Genomic DNA, 17,792 nt, shown 5'->3' on the forward strand with positions numbered 1-17,792 from the left:
GGTGGTGCGGATGGACCACAACACGGACTGGAGCTCGTCGTGCCAGCCCCTGCCACATGCCTCGAGCTTCTTCTTGAAGGTCCTAGTCTTGAGGACCCTCAGGACCTCCGCGTTGGCGCGTTCGGCCTGACCATTGCTCCTGGGGTGCGCCACTGAAGCGTAGCAAATCTGCGTTCCAAGGTTAGCACAGTAGGTTTTAAAGAGGTTACTAGTGAACTGCGAGCCTTTATCTATGATTATACGGTTGGGGACCCCAAAGCGGCTCACGAGGCTCTTGATGAACTTGACAGCAGGGCCAGCTGGTATGGTGCGGACAACTTCCACTTCCGCCCACTTGGTGAACTTGTCGATGGCGACGTAGAGGTAGCGGTAGCCCCCAGGTGCTCGAGGGAACGGGCCCAAGATGTCCAGCCCCTAGACTACGAATGACCACATGAGCGGAATGGTCTGGAGACCCTGAGCCAGTTGATGAATCTGCTTGGCGTGGAACTGGCAGGCTTTGCACGACTTCACCAGCTCAGCTGCGTCGTTGAGCGCAGTGGGCCAGTAGAACCCAGTACGAAATACTTTGCCGACGAGGGTCCATGATGACGAGTGGTGCCCGCAGTCCCCACCGTGTATGTTAGTTAGCAGCTCCTTCCCCTAGTCCCTGGAAATCCAGCGCAGAGAGACGTCGTTTGGCCGCTTCCTATACAACTCACCGTCCTGGATGCAATACGCCGTGGCTTGCCGAACTACACGCTCTGCATCCTCCTCCTTCTCCGGCAGCGCCCCTTGCATTAGATATTCCTTGAATTCCTTGGTCCAACATCCCTCCTGGGGCTCGAGTGCCAGGAATAAGCGAGCTCCTGAGGTCGGGCCACAGGCCGGGGCTCCTGTGGCAGGAGGCTGTGGGAGCTCCTCCCGAGGCTGAGCCGTGCTTGAAAGTGGTGGTGTCGCCGATGGCTTGAAGAGCCGTTCCTCAAAAACGCCGGGCTCTTGCGGCTGCCGCTTGGATGCTCTCTTGGCGATGTCGTCGGCCTCCTTGTTGGTGCCTCGGGGCATGTGCTGCAGCTCCAGGCCCAAGAACTGCTTCTCCATCTTGCGCACCTCCACGAGGTATGCCTCCATATGCTCGTCCTTCGGCTCGTATACCTTGTTGGAGAAGTTGACGAGGAGCTGCGACTCGCCTTTAATGGTAAGGCGCTTCACGCCCAAAGCTGCCGCGGCCTTCAGGCCAGCTATGAGGCCTTCGTATTCTGCGATGTTGTTGGAGACCTTCTCGCCATGCTGAAAGCAGAGCTGCACGGCGTAGTAGAGCTTATCCTGAGTGGGCGAGATGAGTACTGCTCCAGCCCCTGCGCCTTGGTGCGCGAAGGCACCATCAAAGTACATGACCCAACCGTCTGGTGCCTCACTTCCTGGTGAGGTGGACCGGTCTTCGCCTACTTCATGCGCCGGGACGTGAGTCCATTCTGACACAAAATCAGCGAGCGCGGCTCCCTTGATGACCCTGGTAGTGCTGAACTCTAACTGGAATGCTTGCAGCTCGATGTTCCACTCAGCGACCCTTCCAGCAGAATTGAGGCTCCTGAGAACCCTCTCCAACGGGTAGGCTGAGACAACCTTGATGGGGTGCCCCTGGAAGTAGTGCCGCAACTTGCGCGAGGCCACCAAGAGTGCGAGCAGGAGCTTCTGAGGCATGGGATATCACGCCTTCGCATCTCGCAACACGGTGCTGACGTAATACACCGGGTGCTCGACGAGGGCGGGCGCGCTATCTGGGCTCGCGCCTTGCGGAAGTTGACATGTCTCCTGAGGTGACGGGACTCCTGACGCCTGATGGTTTGCGGGAGTTTTGACGGCATCGTCCTGCTGAGCTTGGTGTTCTTTCGGCGCTGCCACGTCTCTTGCGGCGACTTCCTGATCTTGTATTGCTTCAGCTGTAGCTTGGCGCAGCGCACCCATGGCTTGGTGCTCCTCCCGAACTGCCACCAGTGCTACGCTGGCGGAGTATGGGGTAGCGGCGAGGCATAGTACTAAGGGCTCGAGGGGCCGTGGTGCCACCATCACCGGAGGGCTGGTCAGGTATATCTTGAGGTCTTGAAAAGCTCGGTCGGCCTCCTGGGTCCACTCGAATGGGCCCTTCTTCATCATCAGCTTGAAGAAGGGTAGGGCGCATTCCCCTAGCTTGGAGATGAAGCGTCCCAACGCAGTTACCCGACCAGCCAACTTTTGCATCTCCTTAAGGGTCTGCGGCGGGCTCATGTCCTCGATGGCCTTGATCTTCTCTGGATTCGCCTCGATCCCTCTATGGGACACGAGAAAGCCCAGCAGCTTGCCGGAAGGGACGCCGAACACGCACTTCTCTGGGTTGAGCCGCAAGTTCAGTTGGCGCAGGCTTGCGAAGGTCTCCTCTAGGTCTTGAATCAGGGTCCTCGCCTCCCGAGACTTCACCACAATGTCGTCGATGTAGGCCTCTGTGTTTCTCCCGAGCTGCCGCCCCAAGGCGATGTGCATCAGTTGCTGAAAGGTTGCGCCCACGTTGTGCAGTCCAAAGGGCATGCAGGTGTAGCAGTACACCCCACACGGGGTCAGGAAGGCTGTCTTCTCCACATCTTTAACCGCCATCTTGATTTGGTGATACCCTGAGAATGCATCCAGGAAGCACAGCAGGTCACACTCGGCGGTGGAGTCAATGACCTGATCAATGCGTGGGAGCGGGAACGGATCTTGGGGGCAGGCTTTGTTAAGGTTGGTGAAGTCGACACCCACCCGTTCCTTCCCGCCTTTCTTCGGCACTACGACGGGGTTCGCCAGCCATTCGGGATAGCGAACCTCGCGAATGGCACCCACCGCCTCCAGCTGGCGGGTCTCTTGGATGATGAAGGCCTGCTTCTCAGTGGACTGTCGTCTCGCCCGCTGCTTCACGGGGCGTACATTGGGGCATACCCTTAAATGATGCTGAATCCCCTCTCTCGGGACTCCTACCAGCTGATTGGGCTCCCACGCGAATATATCCTTGTTTGGTGCAGGAACTTCACCAATGCTTCCTCTTGACCTGGGTCGAGGCTGGCACCTATGGTAAAGGTGGCTCATGAGGGCCTGTCCTTGTTGACCGGCACCTGCTTGGTTTCCGCCTTGTCTTGTGTGAACAACTGATTCTTCTTGGTCGGTATGGCTACCTTGGGCTCGGAGGCGCCCGCGTCGGCAGGCTGCGCCGCCGCAGCGGTTTTGAGGGCGAGCTTGAGTGCCGTCACGGCCTCCTTGCTGCGCCGCCTTTGCTCCCAGGCATCTTCATGAGGTTGTAGGCCGGATGAGTCGCCGCCATGAACTGGGCGAGAGCTGGGTACCCGAGGATGGCGTTGTACGGGAGGCTGATGCGGGCGATGTAGAAGTCGACCAGCTCGGTGCGGTAGTTGTCGCGTGTGCTGAAGATGACCGGGAGGTGGATCTGCCACAGAGAGCGGGCAGTGCTGCCACCAACTCCTGAGAAAGGCTTGCTGAGACTGAGCCGCTCGAGTGGCACATGAAGAAGGCTAAAGGCCTCTACGGAGATCAAGTTGAGGCCTGCACCGCCGTCGATGAGGGTCTTTGTAACATCCACGTTGCAGATGGTGGGCGTGCAGAGCATTGGGAGCTTGCCCGAGCCGGCGGTAGAGTTGGGGTGGTCTTCTGAGCCGAAGGTGAGGTCGGCCTCTGGCGCAGCCCAACCCGGCGGAGCCCCCGGGCGCTCGGAAGCGGCACCAATCTGGCGGAGGAACGGCTTGACATGGCGATCTGAAGGCGGTGCTTGAGAGCCGCCCAGCAGGGCTGCGACTGCGTGGTGCGCCGGCACCACGTAGCGAGCAGTGAAGAGGTCGCCGAGTTCCCCCCAGGATGCCAGCGTGGATCTAGGGAGGTTGAGCAGCCAGGCGTGTGGCTCGCTAGCGTGGGCCATGGGGAGCCAGTTGGCCATGACCTTGTCGTCGCCCCCGGCCTCGAGGACGGCCTCCTCGTAGCACGGCGGCATCTCCGGCCTGAACTTGGGTGGCCATCGCACCTACCGAAGGGCGGGGGCCGGGGCTCGGAGCCCCCTGGCCCCGTCGTCAGCACCGGTCGTTGGAGCCGGTGGCGGGGCGCCTGCCATGAGGGCGAAGTGCAGATCGATGGAGGAGAAGCTACGACGCACCCCTACCTGGCGCGCTAAATGTCGGATCTCGGGTTCCGGCAAAACCCTTAAGGTTCGAACTCTGGGGTGCGCGCGAAGTTCTTTCCCTCCTACCGATCTGCGCCCTAGCTCGCTAAGATCTCGCGGACGAACTCGACGAACTTGCAACACAGAAAGACACGAGATTTATACTGGTTCGGGCCACCGTTGTGGTGTAATACCCTACTCCAGTGTGGCGGTGGTGGATTGCCTCTTGGGCTAATGATGAACAGTACAAGGGGAAGAACAGCCTCCTGAGGTTGAGGAGTTCTTGTGCTCGACGAACTTGTGTGGGCGAGATGCCTCTGAATAAGTTATCCCCTACGATGGTGGCTAGCTCTACTTATATAGGCCCTGGTCCTCTCCCCAAATATTGAGCGGGAAGGCAGCCAACAACGGCGGGCAATTTCGAAAGGGGGCAGCTAGTACAAGCTATCCTGACAAAAGTGGTCTTCGCCTGCAAAAGGCTCTGGTGGTGACGCCGTCTTGGGCTCCATGGTGACCTCCGTCTTGCCGTCCTGCTAGTCTTCGGTCTCGTTGCACCGATATGGAAACCTTTGCTTGATGCCTCCGTACTCGGCGCCTGCGCCTGCCTCCTTAGCACCAAAGAGGAAACAAGGACGCTGCGCGCGCTGGCGCCCGCCTGGTGTCGGTCGTCATGGCTCACGTCATGAGAGCCTCGTGAGGTTTGCCCCGCCTTGATATCTCCGCTCCTCGTGAGCCTATCGAGCGTGGCCGCTGCTGAGGAGGTCTTGTGTCGTCCGCCCCGCGAGGCTTGGCCCCTCGCGAGGGTCTTGAACGCCTTGTCGATGAAGATGGTCCTTACGGCCTGCTAGCGTAGCCACGCCGTGGGCCGCCGGCAGGCAAGTCCGGGGACCCCCGTTCCCAGAGCGCAGACAGCCTCCTCCCCTCCCACCTATATATACATGGGGAGGGGTGCCACACAAGGACCAGAACATTGTCTTAGCCGTGTGCGGCGCCCCCGTCCACCGTTTACTCCCTCGGTCATATTTTTGAAGTGCTTCGGCGAAGCCGTGCGGAGATAACATCACCATCACCACGCCGTCGTGCTGCCGGAACTCATCTACTATCTCGCCGTGTTGTTGGATCAAGAAGGCGCAGGACGTCACCGAGCTGAACGTGTGCAGAACATGGAGGTATCATGCTTTCGATACTAGATCGGTCGGAGCGCGAAGGAAGTTTGACTACATCAACCGCGTTACGAAATGCTTCCGCTTACAGTCTATGAGGGTACGTAGACACACTCTCCCGCTCTTGTTGCTATGCATCTCCATGGATAGATCATTGCGTGTGCGTAGATTTTTTTTTTGTTTTCCATGCAATGTTTCCCAACAGAGGGAAGTCATGGCGATGTGGGTCGATGGCTGGAGCAGCGGGTGTCGGTGTCAAAACCAGAAGATCTCGGGTAGGGGGTCCCGAACTATGCGTCTAAGGATCGAAGGTAATAGGAGACAGGGACATGGTATTTACCCAGGTTTGGGCCCTCGTGATGGAGGTAATACCCCACGTCCTGCTTGATTGACTTTGATGAGTATAAGGGTTACAAGAGTTGATCTACCACGAGATCGTAATGGCTAAACCCTAGATGTCTAGCCTGTATGATTATAGTCCGGTTTTTATAGACACCGGAGGGGGCTAGGGTTGTACAAAGTCGGTTTATAGAGAAAGGAATCTTCATATTCGCACACCAAGCTTGCCATCCACGCAAAGGAGAGTCCCATCCAGACACGGGGAAAAGTCTTCCGTCTTGTATCTTCACGGCACATTAGTCCGACCCACGTCACATAGCCCGGACGCCCAAGGACCCCCTAATCCAGGACTCCCTCAGTAGCCCCTGAACCAGGCTTCAATGATGATATGTCCGGTGTGTAGAGTGTCTTCGGCATTGCAAGGCGGGTTCCTCCTCCGAACACTTCAAAAATAGCTAATCAATGTTAACTATAGCCGGCTCAGTTTAGCAGTTACAACCCACTACCACAAGGGTACAACACTTAGTTAAAAAACATAATATGTCTTTACTGACAGCGTTTCTTGGCGAGACATTATGTCCGGCCATCCCATTATTTCGAATCGTTTTTTCAATTTCTCGTTTCGCATTTCGAGACGCAGCCTTCGGTGACACGTCTTGTCAAAACAGAGATCGTTTCCTTTTATCACGGGATTCTCATCAATACGAGCCTGGGCAATCCAACCGTGCCGTCCGCACGACCCCTTGGGAATAGGCGAGTTTTAAGGCTCGTGGGGGACGTTATATATTCACGGCCTTTATAAGGAGATAAGAATCCACCTTTTCACCCCATGCCTACTTCTTCCTCGGCCCATCCACCCTCGAGCTCTAGCGCCCAAGCTTCGATCCCTTCCGTCCCCGACAAACACTCTAACCATGTCCGGATCTGGAACGCAGGGCAAGTGGATGGCCTCTTCCGTCATGGAGGAGAACATCAAGGAGCTCCGCTAAGCGGGGTATTTAGGCAAGGAAATCACCCATCGGCTTCCGGCCAAGAAACAGATCGTCCCTATTCCGAAGCCCCATGAGAGGGTAGTATTCATTCCTCATTTCCTTCGCGGACTAGCACTACAAAAAAAAGACACATCCGTGACATTTTGGGCCGAACGATTTTTTTCTGTCATACATATGACACTTCTATGGCGATAATTGTGACAAAACCCTGTATCATCATAGATGTGGTGGGCTCCTACTTCTATGACAAAAAACCATGACAGAAAATGGGCTTTTCGTCCTGGGCGGGCCGGAGACGTAGCTGCATGACATTCTTTGGGCCGTCCATGACGGAAAAAACCGTGGTAGAAGCGATGGGGAGGAAAATTTCGGGGAGTTCCCGGTTACAATGGGAGGTCGGGGGCTGAGCGATGCGCGTTTCTCTCGTACACGTACGCGCGTGTGTGCGAGGCGTTGGCTCTAACTGAACCCGAGCGAGGCGTTGGGCTCTAACTGAACCCGAGCGATTGCACTGCAGGCTACACGTTACTGAACCCGAGCGATCGATCGATGGCTGTTAACTGAACCCGATCGAGCGATTCCTTCGCTACTGCTGCTAACTGAAGCCGGTCGATTGGATGAACAGTGAGCGTTGCGGGGGGGGGGGTGGTTTGGATGAACAGTGAGCGGTGGCGTTGCCTCTGGATGAACAGGACCCCGTGGTGTGGAGGGCTGGATGAACAGTACACGGTGGAGGGGTGCCCGTGGAGGGGTGGTTGAACAGGACCCCGTAGTGTGGAGGGCTGGATGAACAGTAGACGGTGGAGGGGTGCCCGTGGAGGGGTGGTTGAACAGGACCCCATGGTGTGGAGGGCTGGATGAACAGTAGACGGTGGAGGGGTGCCCGTAGAGGGGTGGTTGAACAGTAGCCGGTGGAGTAGCGCGCGGTGGAGGCTGGATGAACAGGAGCCCGTGGAGGCTGGAGGAGGTCGACGGTGGAGATGAACAGTATCCCGTAGAGTCCCGTGTTGTGGTACGCCACACCCCACCCGATGAACAAGACCCCCGTTTCGACCGTAGGAGGTCCATTTCGTCCGTTTTGCGGTACGCCACACCCCTCCCGATCAACAGGACCCCTGTTTCGACCGTAGGAGGTCCGTTTCGTCCGTTTTGCGGTACGCAACACCCCTCCCGATCAAAAGGACCCCCGTTTCGACCGTAGGAGGTCCGTTTCATCCATTTTGCGGTACGCCAGACCCCTCCCGATGAACAGGATCCCGTTTCGAACGTGGCCGGTCGAACACAAGGCCGTTTCCTCCGTTCTGCGGTACGCCAGGCCTCGTTTTCATCGCCTGCTCCGTCCAAGCCCTCTCGATGAACACGACCACGCATTCTGTTCCGACCCAGCCGGTTGGCTCCCACGCGTTCCGTTGCCTCCCGATGAACACGACGCATTCCATTTCCTCCACATTAACACGATGAATTCCGTTGCCTCCCCATGAACACGACGACGACACTGTTTCTCCGTTCCGACCCAGCCATGTCAACGAGCCCTCGCCGTACATATGCGCGAGTAGGCGTTCGAGACCCCGCCCGTATGTACACATACGTGGCCGTATTTTCTTTCTTGCACCCTGGCCGCTGTACGTACGTGTACATGCTACGTGCGCGCCTCTACTACGACACGTGCGCGCCTCTACATCCACCAGTATATATGTACGTACACGTTCACGACCAGAATGACAACGCTACGTACGCTTCGACCAGGTGGGTCCCGACTGTCAGGCACTTCCTTGCGTGCGAAGATGTAGCTGGTGGGTCCCAGCAGTCAGGGGGGCGAATCGTTTTGTTTTTTTGCCCGGACGCACTTCCTTGCGTGCGAAGGTGTAGCTGGTGGGTCGCAGCAGTCAGGGGGAAACTTTTTTTCGTGAAATACAGTGGCCCGTCCGGTGGGTCCCCGCTGTCAGGTGGAGGAATAATTATTTTGCGTGTAATAAGGAGGCACTTCCTTGCTGCGGCCGTGGACCCAGCTGTCAGCGTCTCGACGCACAGTACTCTTCCGATGGAAGTCGGTCGTTGACCACATTGACCACGCCGCGCCGAGAGCACCACGGCGGTGGACGACGGCGAGGCCTAGGAAGGGGACGACACGGAGGCAGGGAAGACTCGAAAGTTGTTTCCCACGCGGAGGGGAGTACGACTGTACGAGGGTTTACTGGTTCGTCTGTCGTCGCCGGAGAATAACAGCAGGTGTGGGTGAGTAGAGGGATGGCTAGGCCAGCGATGGAGTACGGTGGGGCGGTGAGGCCTGCGCGGCAGCGCAGGCGGCCGCGGGGAGGAGGGAGCAGGCAGTCCCGCCGGCGCTTGTTTGAGCGGCTGGAGTAGGAAGAGCAGGGATTGAAGAAGCACGACGGCCGTTGGATGCACATCCAACAGTCAGTGCTTGTGCGTCAACCTTTTTTTCAGGAAAGCCTCAAATCTGTGGAAAACAGCATACAACCCATCTGCCATTATTTCTAATAATTTACAGCCCATTTTCTAATTCTTAAGGTGTTTTTGGAGCCCATATTCTTTTTGTTAGCATTATAGCCCATATTGTGGCCACGGTTAAAAAATTATACGAAATTTTGCATATTTCGGTGCGGTCCGAACTGTTTTTAATCCTGACATTTCGACTCACATTCAAACTGATTTTAAAAATAAATGTATATCAATATAAAATCCAACAAATTCTCCACGCGTAAAAATTAATGTAATTTAAAATCTTGAAATGGAAAAAAAGATATTTGAAACTAATTGCCGGTTTGATGTGTTTTAAAAATGTACGGCCCATTTCTCATTACTGATGGGCCATTTTATCGGCTAGCCGAATGAAAGCTCTCCTCATCTTGAAAGATTTGCAGCCCAACAGGCTTGACAAAGCGACTTACTTGGCAAATCACAAAAAACTGGGCTGTGGCCGTGGACCCAGCTGTCAGCCTCTCCACGTACAGTACTCTTCCGATGGAAGTCGTTCCTTGACCATGCTGACCATGCCGCACGGAGAGCACCATGGCGGTGGACGACGGCGAGGCCTAGGAAGGGGACTACGCGGAGCCGGGGAAGACGCGGCAGTGGAAGCCCGCGCGGAGAGGAGTACGAGGGTTCACTGGTTCGGCTGCGGTGTGAGCCTGCCGTCGCCGCAGGGCCTGGCCAGCGGTGGGAATAGTAGGGGGCGGTGAGGCCTCTGCGGCAGCACAGCCGGCCACGGGAGGCAGGAGCATGCGGCACGACCGGCGCTGCTTTGGGCGGCTGGAGCAAGAAGACCAGAGGTTGAAGAAGCACTACGGCCATTGGATGGACATCGTACGGTCACTGGAGCTAGAATCGTTCATATTGACTAAGTTTACAAAGCCCTTCGTCCCCGTCAACTTAGTAGGCCCACAAGTCAGCCTCCCACCAAGGTGGGTCCCAGCTAGCCGGGGGAGTATTCATTTTTTGTGCGTAATAAGGAGGCATTTTTGGTGGGTCCGAGCTGACAGCGGGGGGAACGTTTTTTTTCAGGAAATACGGTGGCCCGTCCGGTGGGTCCCAGCAGTCAGGGGGAAATGATTTTTTCGCAAAATACTGGTGGCCCGTCCGGTGGGTCCCCGCTGTCAGGTGGAGGAATAATTATTTTCCGCGTAATAAGGAGGCACTTCCTTGCGGCTATCGTGGACCCAGCTGTCAGCCTCTCCACGTACAGTACTCTTCCGATGGAAGTCGGTCGTTGACCACATTGACCACGCCGCGCCAAGAGCACCACGGCGGTGGACGACGGCGAGGCCTACGAAGGGGACGATGCGGAGCCGGGCAAGACGCGGCAGTGGATTCCCACACGGAGAGGAGTACAAGAGTTCATTGGTTCGGCTGCGGTGTGAGGCTGCCATCGCCGCAGAATAACAAGGGGTGTGGGTGAGTGGAGGGATGGCCTGGCCAGTGGTGGGAGTAGTATGGGGGCGGTGAGGCCTCCGCGGTAGCACAGCCGGCCACGGGAGGCAGGGGCAGACGGCACGACCGGCGCTGCTTTGGGGGGCTGGAGACAGAAGACCAGAGGTTGAAGAAACACTATGGCCGTTGGATGGACATCATGCGGTCACTGGAGTATTGACTAACTTGAAAAAGCCCTCCGTCCCCGTCCACTTAGTAGGCCCACAAGTCAGCCCAATAATATGTTGGGTCCCAGCTAGCAGGGGGGTATTCATTTTTTTGGGCGTAATACGGAGGCACTTCCTTGCGTGCGAAGATATAGCTGGTGGGTCCGACCTATCAGCGGGGGGAACTTTTTTTCGCGAAATATAGAGGCCCTTCCTGTGGGTCCTAGCTGTCAAGTGGAGGAATCATTATTTTGCGTGTAATAAGTAGGCATTTCCTTGCGTGCGGCCGTGGACCCAGCTGTCAGCCCCTCCACGTACAGTCCACTTCCGATGGATGTCGTTCATTGACCACGTTGACCAGGCCGCGCCGAGAGCACTAGGGCGGTGGACGATGGCGAGGCCTAGGAAGGGAACGACACGGAGCCAGGGAATACTTGGCAGTTGTTTCCCACGCGGAGGAGTACGAGGGTTTACTGGTTCGTCTGCCGTCGCCGGAGAATAACAGCATGTGTGGGTGAGTAGAGGGATGGCTAGGCCAGCGATGGGAGTACGGTGGGGCCGTGAGGCCTGCGCGGCAGCATAGCCGGCCGCGGGAGGAGGGAGCAGGCAGTCCCGCTGGCGCTTGTTTGAGCGGCTGGAGCATGAAGAGCAGAGATTGAAGAAGCGCGACAGCTATTGGATGGACATCCAACATTCACTGCTCTCGTGTGTTGACTAAGTTGACAGGGCGTTGCGTGTGCGTCAACCTTTTTTTTATGAAAGCGCACAAGTCAGCCTTAAATCTATGGAAAACAGCATACAGCCCATCTGCCATTATTTCTAATAATGTACAGCCCATTTGCTAATTCTTAAGAATTTTTTTGGAGCCCATCTTCTTTTTGTTAGCACTACACCCCATATCGTGGCCACGCTTAAAAAGTATATGAAATTTTGCATATTTCGGTGCGGTCAACTGTTTTAATCCAGAAATATCGATTCACATTCAAACTAATTTGAAAAATAATTTATGTAAATATAAAATCCAAATAATTGTCCACGCATAAAAATCAATGGAATTTAAGATCTTGTAATGAAAAAAAATTGAAACTAATTCCCGGTTTGATGTGTTTTAAAAATGTACAACCCATTTCTGGGCAAACCGAATGAAACTCTCCTCGTCTTGAAAGATTTGCAACCCAGCAGGGCTGATAAAGCAATTAGGCCTTGTTTGGGTATTTCTTTAAAAAAATAGAACTGGGCTAGCCATTTTTAGCAAGAAAAAAACACAACAGGGCTCATGATGTGGCAAACATAAATAAAACCCTGGCTAGACGGGCCACAGCCCCCGCACAGCCCCGTTGTTACCCTGACCCGTCGCTAAAACTAGTATAAATAACAACTGCTTGTTCCTCAAAAAAAACTGCGCGACTTGCTGGGTCCCTGGTGTCAGCCGCTTGTAGTGTAATTCTCTCGTTTATTGAATACGTTGACAATGGCGTGAGCCCCAGATGTCCAACCATTAGGAGGAACCATATTTTTGGGCTTCTACTATAGAGGCACTTGCTTGTGTACTGTGTCACGACCGGTTTTTCAATAAAATAGTTATTGAGAGACCAATCCCTTTTACGGACCAGCGAGGAAGAATTCCTTCTCACTGGTAGACAATATCTTGGTCACAGAAGAAAAATACCAGGAGTACTGAATATAATACAATGTTGAGCGGAGACTGCCCAACAATTTATTACATGCACGCCGATAAAACAAGACGGCGGATAGGGTGGCAAACTACTAACTCACGATGAAAACGGTGGTGGAAATATCACCGCGAAGCGAGTGATATGATTCCAGAAGACTACAGCTCTTCGAGCGTCGGAGTGAGGCTCGAGGAGACTTATTGCGGGTGGCGGAAGCGTGTATAAAAAAAGTGACCAACATCCGGGATCGCGCAGGACTGACTGGGACTCCTCTAGGCATTGGACGCGCTATCAAACTGTTCATCCAAGAGATCGCCTTCATCAACATCTGGCCAAATCAACAAGCCAGGTGAGTACTATGAAAGTACTCGCAAGACAGTTCGGACATAAGGTATAACAAATGTAACATGAAGCATATGAACAAGTTAACCAGTGCGATCAGACATAGAGGTAGTAAATACTGGGTGCCAAGCGAGGGTCTGAATGACGCCTCGAGCGGAAACTGCAGAATAGTAATACTGGTACCAAACGAGTGTCTGAAAGACTCCTCGAGCGGAAAATGCAGAATAGTAATACTGGTGCCAAACGAGTGTCTGAAAGACTCCTCGAGCGGAAAATGCAGAATAGTAATGCTGGTGCCAAACGAGTGTCTGAAAGACTCCTCGCGCGGAAAATGCAGAATAGTAATGCCACAGTCGGGCGTCGGGGCGACACCACATAAAGGGCTTATAACAGAAAATAAAGGTAGTGCACGCCACAGTCGGACGTCTGAGCGACATCACATAAAGGGCTTATATTTAAAGTAAGAAACAAGTACACACCACAGTCGGACGTCTGAGCGACGTCACATAAAGGGCTTATATTGTAGCTTAATAATTCAATAGTTCGGGAACATAAATCATCACTAACATGAGACAAATATAAAGTTAGTCCATCCACAGGAATAACAGTAAATCTGGATTTACCACTTGAGCTTGTTCACCGGGGACAAGTTTTCCACGCGGGTAGATATGGATATAATGATTATACTACTAGATCATGGATACGATGATTTGGAAGGAATTGACTCTGCAGAGCTTGTACTTAACCACAGCCAACGGATTTCAGTAGTCACGGGGACTAGTTCCGTCTACGGTGTTTTGGAAGGAACACGTCTAACCAGTACACACCCAATTCAACCATCCAAAGCTAGGGATCACCCTCGGCAACGTTCAAGAGAAACCTTGAGACGGGGAGGCTACAACCTCGCGTAGCATGGGATCAAATTTCTATATGCGCGCTCTAAGGGGGTGCCCCCCCTCTCGGTCCCAACCGGAAACACCCATGCTCCCTGACCGGATGACTGGCTTTAATCCTGGGCCAAGGTACCATCATCCCAGCCTCTCTGTTTGGTGTGTACACGGAAAGAGGTTACCAACTTACTAAACCGCATCCTGGGAAATGAAACATGTGGTAGTACGGAAGGGGAAAAGATCGATAACGTGACTTCGACCACGTTAACGTCAGAAATAGTCGGATGACGCAAGGCTGGTATGCTACAACAGTACCACCTTGCTGCCCTTCATGTCACCACATGATTAGGCCATCTCTCATCAGAGATCATCGCAACTATGGAACATGCGGGAAAAGAACGATAACGTGGCTCCTACCACGTTAACGTTGGAGAAAGCCGGATGATGCAAGGCTGGTATGCTACAACAGTACCACCTTGCTGCCCTTCATGTCACCACATGATTAGGCCATCTCTCATCAGAGATCGTCACGACTTTGGAACATGAGGGTAATTGCCTTACCCGCAACGAGGTATTTTACCGATACTCATATGCCACGCACAACTTTCACGCAAACATGCAAAACACCTGTCATATCAAATGTTCAAAACATGCTTGCCTGGTTCGGAGAAGTCGTAGTCTAGCTCGGCGAAGTTCGCGGCTCCTTCACCTCTTCGGGAACCTACGGCAATCACGAAAACGGGTACTAACGTGAAAACCAATGGGTACACAGAAACTTCTCCAAATATTTTTCAAATAAATCCCATAAAAAACTAGACAAAATTTGAAGATTTTTAGAAAAAGAATCACTCAAAAATACCTTTTTATTAAAAAGTTATAAAGGTTTCTGTCCAGGGACTTATCTGTAATGAAACAGAAAAGTTCCAGGGTTTTAACTGAGAAAACGGAAAACGGTTCGATTGGAAATGCGCAAGCTCAAGAGGGAAAACGTATTTGCCTGAAGGCGCCAACAGAAAACAGTTCGAGGGGGGAAATAACAGAGGCTGACACGCGGGGTCCACATGTCAGGTTTAAAAAGTTCGCCGGCGCCCGAAGACTGCGGTGGACGCCGGCGTCGAACCACGGCGAGTTAGGAGGATCGGAGGGTACCAAGAGCTTCAGCGTCTTCTTCCGCGTCGGTGGGTGGTGGACTCGACCAATGGGGAGCACCACGTCGACGGCGACACTATCTCCGGTGGACGGCGGCTCGGGTGAGGATGGGGAACTCCGGTGGAGGGCTGCAAACTTCGAATTGAAGTGCGGGTCAGAAAGAGGGATGCATGGTGAAGCTACTGGCAAGAGAAGGGAGGCGGAGGCGCACGCACGGGAGTGAATTGAGCTGGATCCCGTGGCGGGTCGCGGCGGCCGGAGTCGAGGAAGGAGACCTCCCCGAGGCTCTTCAAGTGGCTAGGCGTGCTCTAGGGGGAGTGCAGGGATGGTGGGTGCTCGAGTTGAAGCTCGGGGCCTCTATTTATAGGCAGATCGACGGGGTGGCCGTGAACGGAGAATCTCCGGCGAGCGATTACGGCGGAGCAGTGGATTGGCAGGTGGTTTGAGTGGCCAGGCAGCATCAGTGGAGGTTACTGGAGTCGTTTCACAGCTAAACGGAGTTGGTCTTGGCGTAATGGCGTCGGTCCACGGTGAGGTGACCGCACGGGCTCGACGGCGGCAGAGAGCGCGCTCCGCTCCCTGCTGTTCACGACGAGGGTGGCAGCGCGTTCGGGGGAGTGGAAGGCCACGCGGCGAGCTCCGGTGGTTTGGGCGGCGCTGGGTGTCGTCGTCGGCGCCGTGTCTCCCGCTGGCGTCCGCAAAGCCGCCGCCGGCGTCGGTCACGGGGCGGTGCACCTTCTGCTGCTCGTCGCCGACGCCCGTAAGGTGCTAGGCGTTCGTGCGGTGCAGGAACAAGAGGGAGGGGATGGGGAGCAAGGCGACACAGTGGCACTGGCAAGATCGACGTCCATCTCTGAAGAAAACGACAGTGGGCACTGAACTGAACTCTGAATTTCTGAACTTGACAATGACCATGCACTGCAGGTGTTCGACAGAAAGATTTTGCAATGAGATCAATTTTTCTGGGGGTGTAACTTGGTGAGGTGACCACTCAATGCACCCAGAGGCTGCCTGATTTTACTTGGAATTTTTTGAGAAGGTTTTGAATGAATTGCACCAAATTTGGCAAATCTAGACCAAACTTGCAGCAAGAGTAGTTTGAAAAATTTGAACTGAAGACCAGTGGATCTTCATGGATCTTGGTTGAGGGTTCAAAGGACTAGGAGGGGGAAAAGGTTTGGGGGCAAAAATCAAGACAGAAAATGGAGTTCCTTTGTAAATCTCCAAGTGCTAGAAGAGAAGGCAGAAATTTGTTTGAATAAGATTTAAATGGAAATAATCACATGGGGAGGTTCAACTTGCTGGATTTGATGCAAATCATGATCCAAAGGTGAGGGAAGGGTTAGGAGAGAGGATTTGCACTAAGGCCATGGCAAGAAGGAATTGTTGAAAGTGGCAAAGGGTTATTCCAAAAGCCATAGTGCATTTGCAAAAGATTTTCAAAAGTTATTTTCCCCAAATGAAAAACATTTTGTCTTCAGTCCAAATGAAAAGCAAGAACTTCCAGGACCAAAGACAGATCTTGGGTGAATCCAACTAAAACTTTTGCCATAAAAAAATATTAGAAAGGGAGAGTTCTTTAAAGAAAAATTTAAATCACTCCCCTCAAGTCAAATAAAATCTTTTGAAAAATCCAAATAAAAACTTGGGTTTCACAACCCCTACCCCTTAGGAAAAATCTCATCCTCGAGATTTCTGCTGATCCTCAAATAGATATGGATACTCTGCCCGGACGAAATCTTCCCTTTCCCATGTAGCTTCATCCTCAGTGTGGTTGCTCCACTGAACTCTGAAAATTTTTGTCGTTTTCTGACGGGTCCTCCGTTCAGACTCTTCTAAAATCTTTACTGGCCTTTCTCTTTAGGTGAGATCTGGTTGCATATCAATGTTCTCATGAGGTACATGCTTCTCTGGGTTACTCACACATTTTCTCAACTGGGAGACGTGGAATACGTCATGGACGTCTGACAGCTCCTTGGGTAGGTCTAGTTGGTAGGCTACTGTGCCTCTTCGTGCCTTTATACAAAATGGTCCAATAAATCTTGGGGCTAGCTTCCCCTTTATTTTGAACCGTTGCAGACCCCTCATAGGAGATACTCAGAGGTATACGGAATCACCGGGTTCAAAGCTGACCTCACGATGCTTCTGACCATAGTAGGTCTTTTGTCGGCACTGTGCTGTCTTGAGTCTGTCCCTGATCTGCTTGACTTTCTCCTCGGCCTCTTTAAGCATGTCTGGGCCGAAGATACGACTGTCACCTATTTCTGACCAGTTCAGTGGGGTACGACACCTTCGTCCGTACAATGCTTCAAAGGGTGCCATTTGCAAGCTGGCTTGGTAACTGTTGTTGTAAGCAAATTCGGCATACGACAAACTCTCTTCCCAGCTGGATCCATAGGTGAGCACACAAGCTCTTAGCATATCTCCTAGGATTTGGTTTACACGTTCCGTTTGTCCATCAGTCTGAGGGTGATATGCTGTACTGAAAGCTAGTTGCGTGCCCAGAGCTTGTTGTAGGTGATCCCAAAATTTGGAGACGAATTGGGTGCCTCGGTCTGATATTATAGTCTTTGGGAGTCCATGCAAGCAAACTATACGGGAGAGATAAAGTTTTGCCAGTCTTTGTGTGGAGTAGGTAGTCTTCACGGGAATGAAATGAACAACCTTGGTTAGTCGGTCTGTGATGACCCATACGGCGTCATTTCCGCGTTGTGATCGGGGTAATCCGACAATGAAGTCCATTCCTATTTCATCCCATTTCCACTCTGGTATCCTGGTTGGCTGGAGTAGCCCTGCTGGCTTTTGATGCTCGGCCTTGATGCGTTGACATGAATCGCAACAAGCAATAAATGTGGCTATATCTCTTTTCATACCGTGCCACCAAAATCTTTCCTGAATGTCCTTGTACATTTTGGTTCCTCCAGGATGGATCGAGTATGGAGCGGTGTGGCTCTCCGTCAAGATCTGTTGCTTGAGTTCCTCAATGTTAGGTAC

This window comes from Aegilops tauschii, chromosome 6 (assembly GCF_002575655.3).
Source record: "Aegilops tauschii subsp. strangulata cultivar AL8/78 chromosome 6, Aet v6.0, whole genome shotgun sequence".
NCBI classification, from domain to species: domain Eukaryota; kingdom Viridiplantae; phylum Streptophyta; class Magnoliopsida; order Poales; family Poaceae; genus Aegilops; species Aegilops tauschii.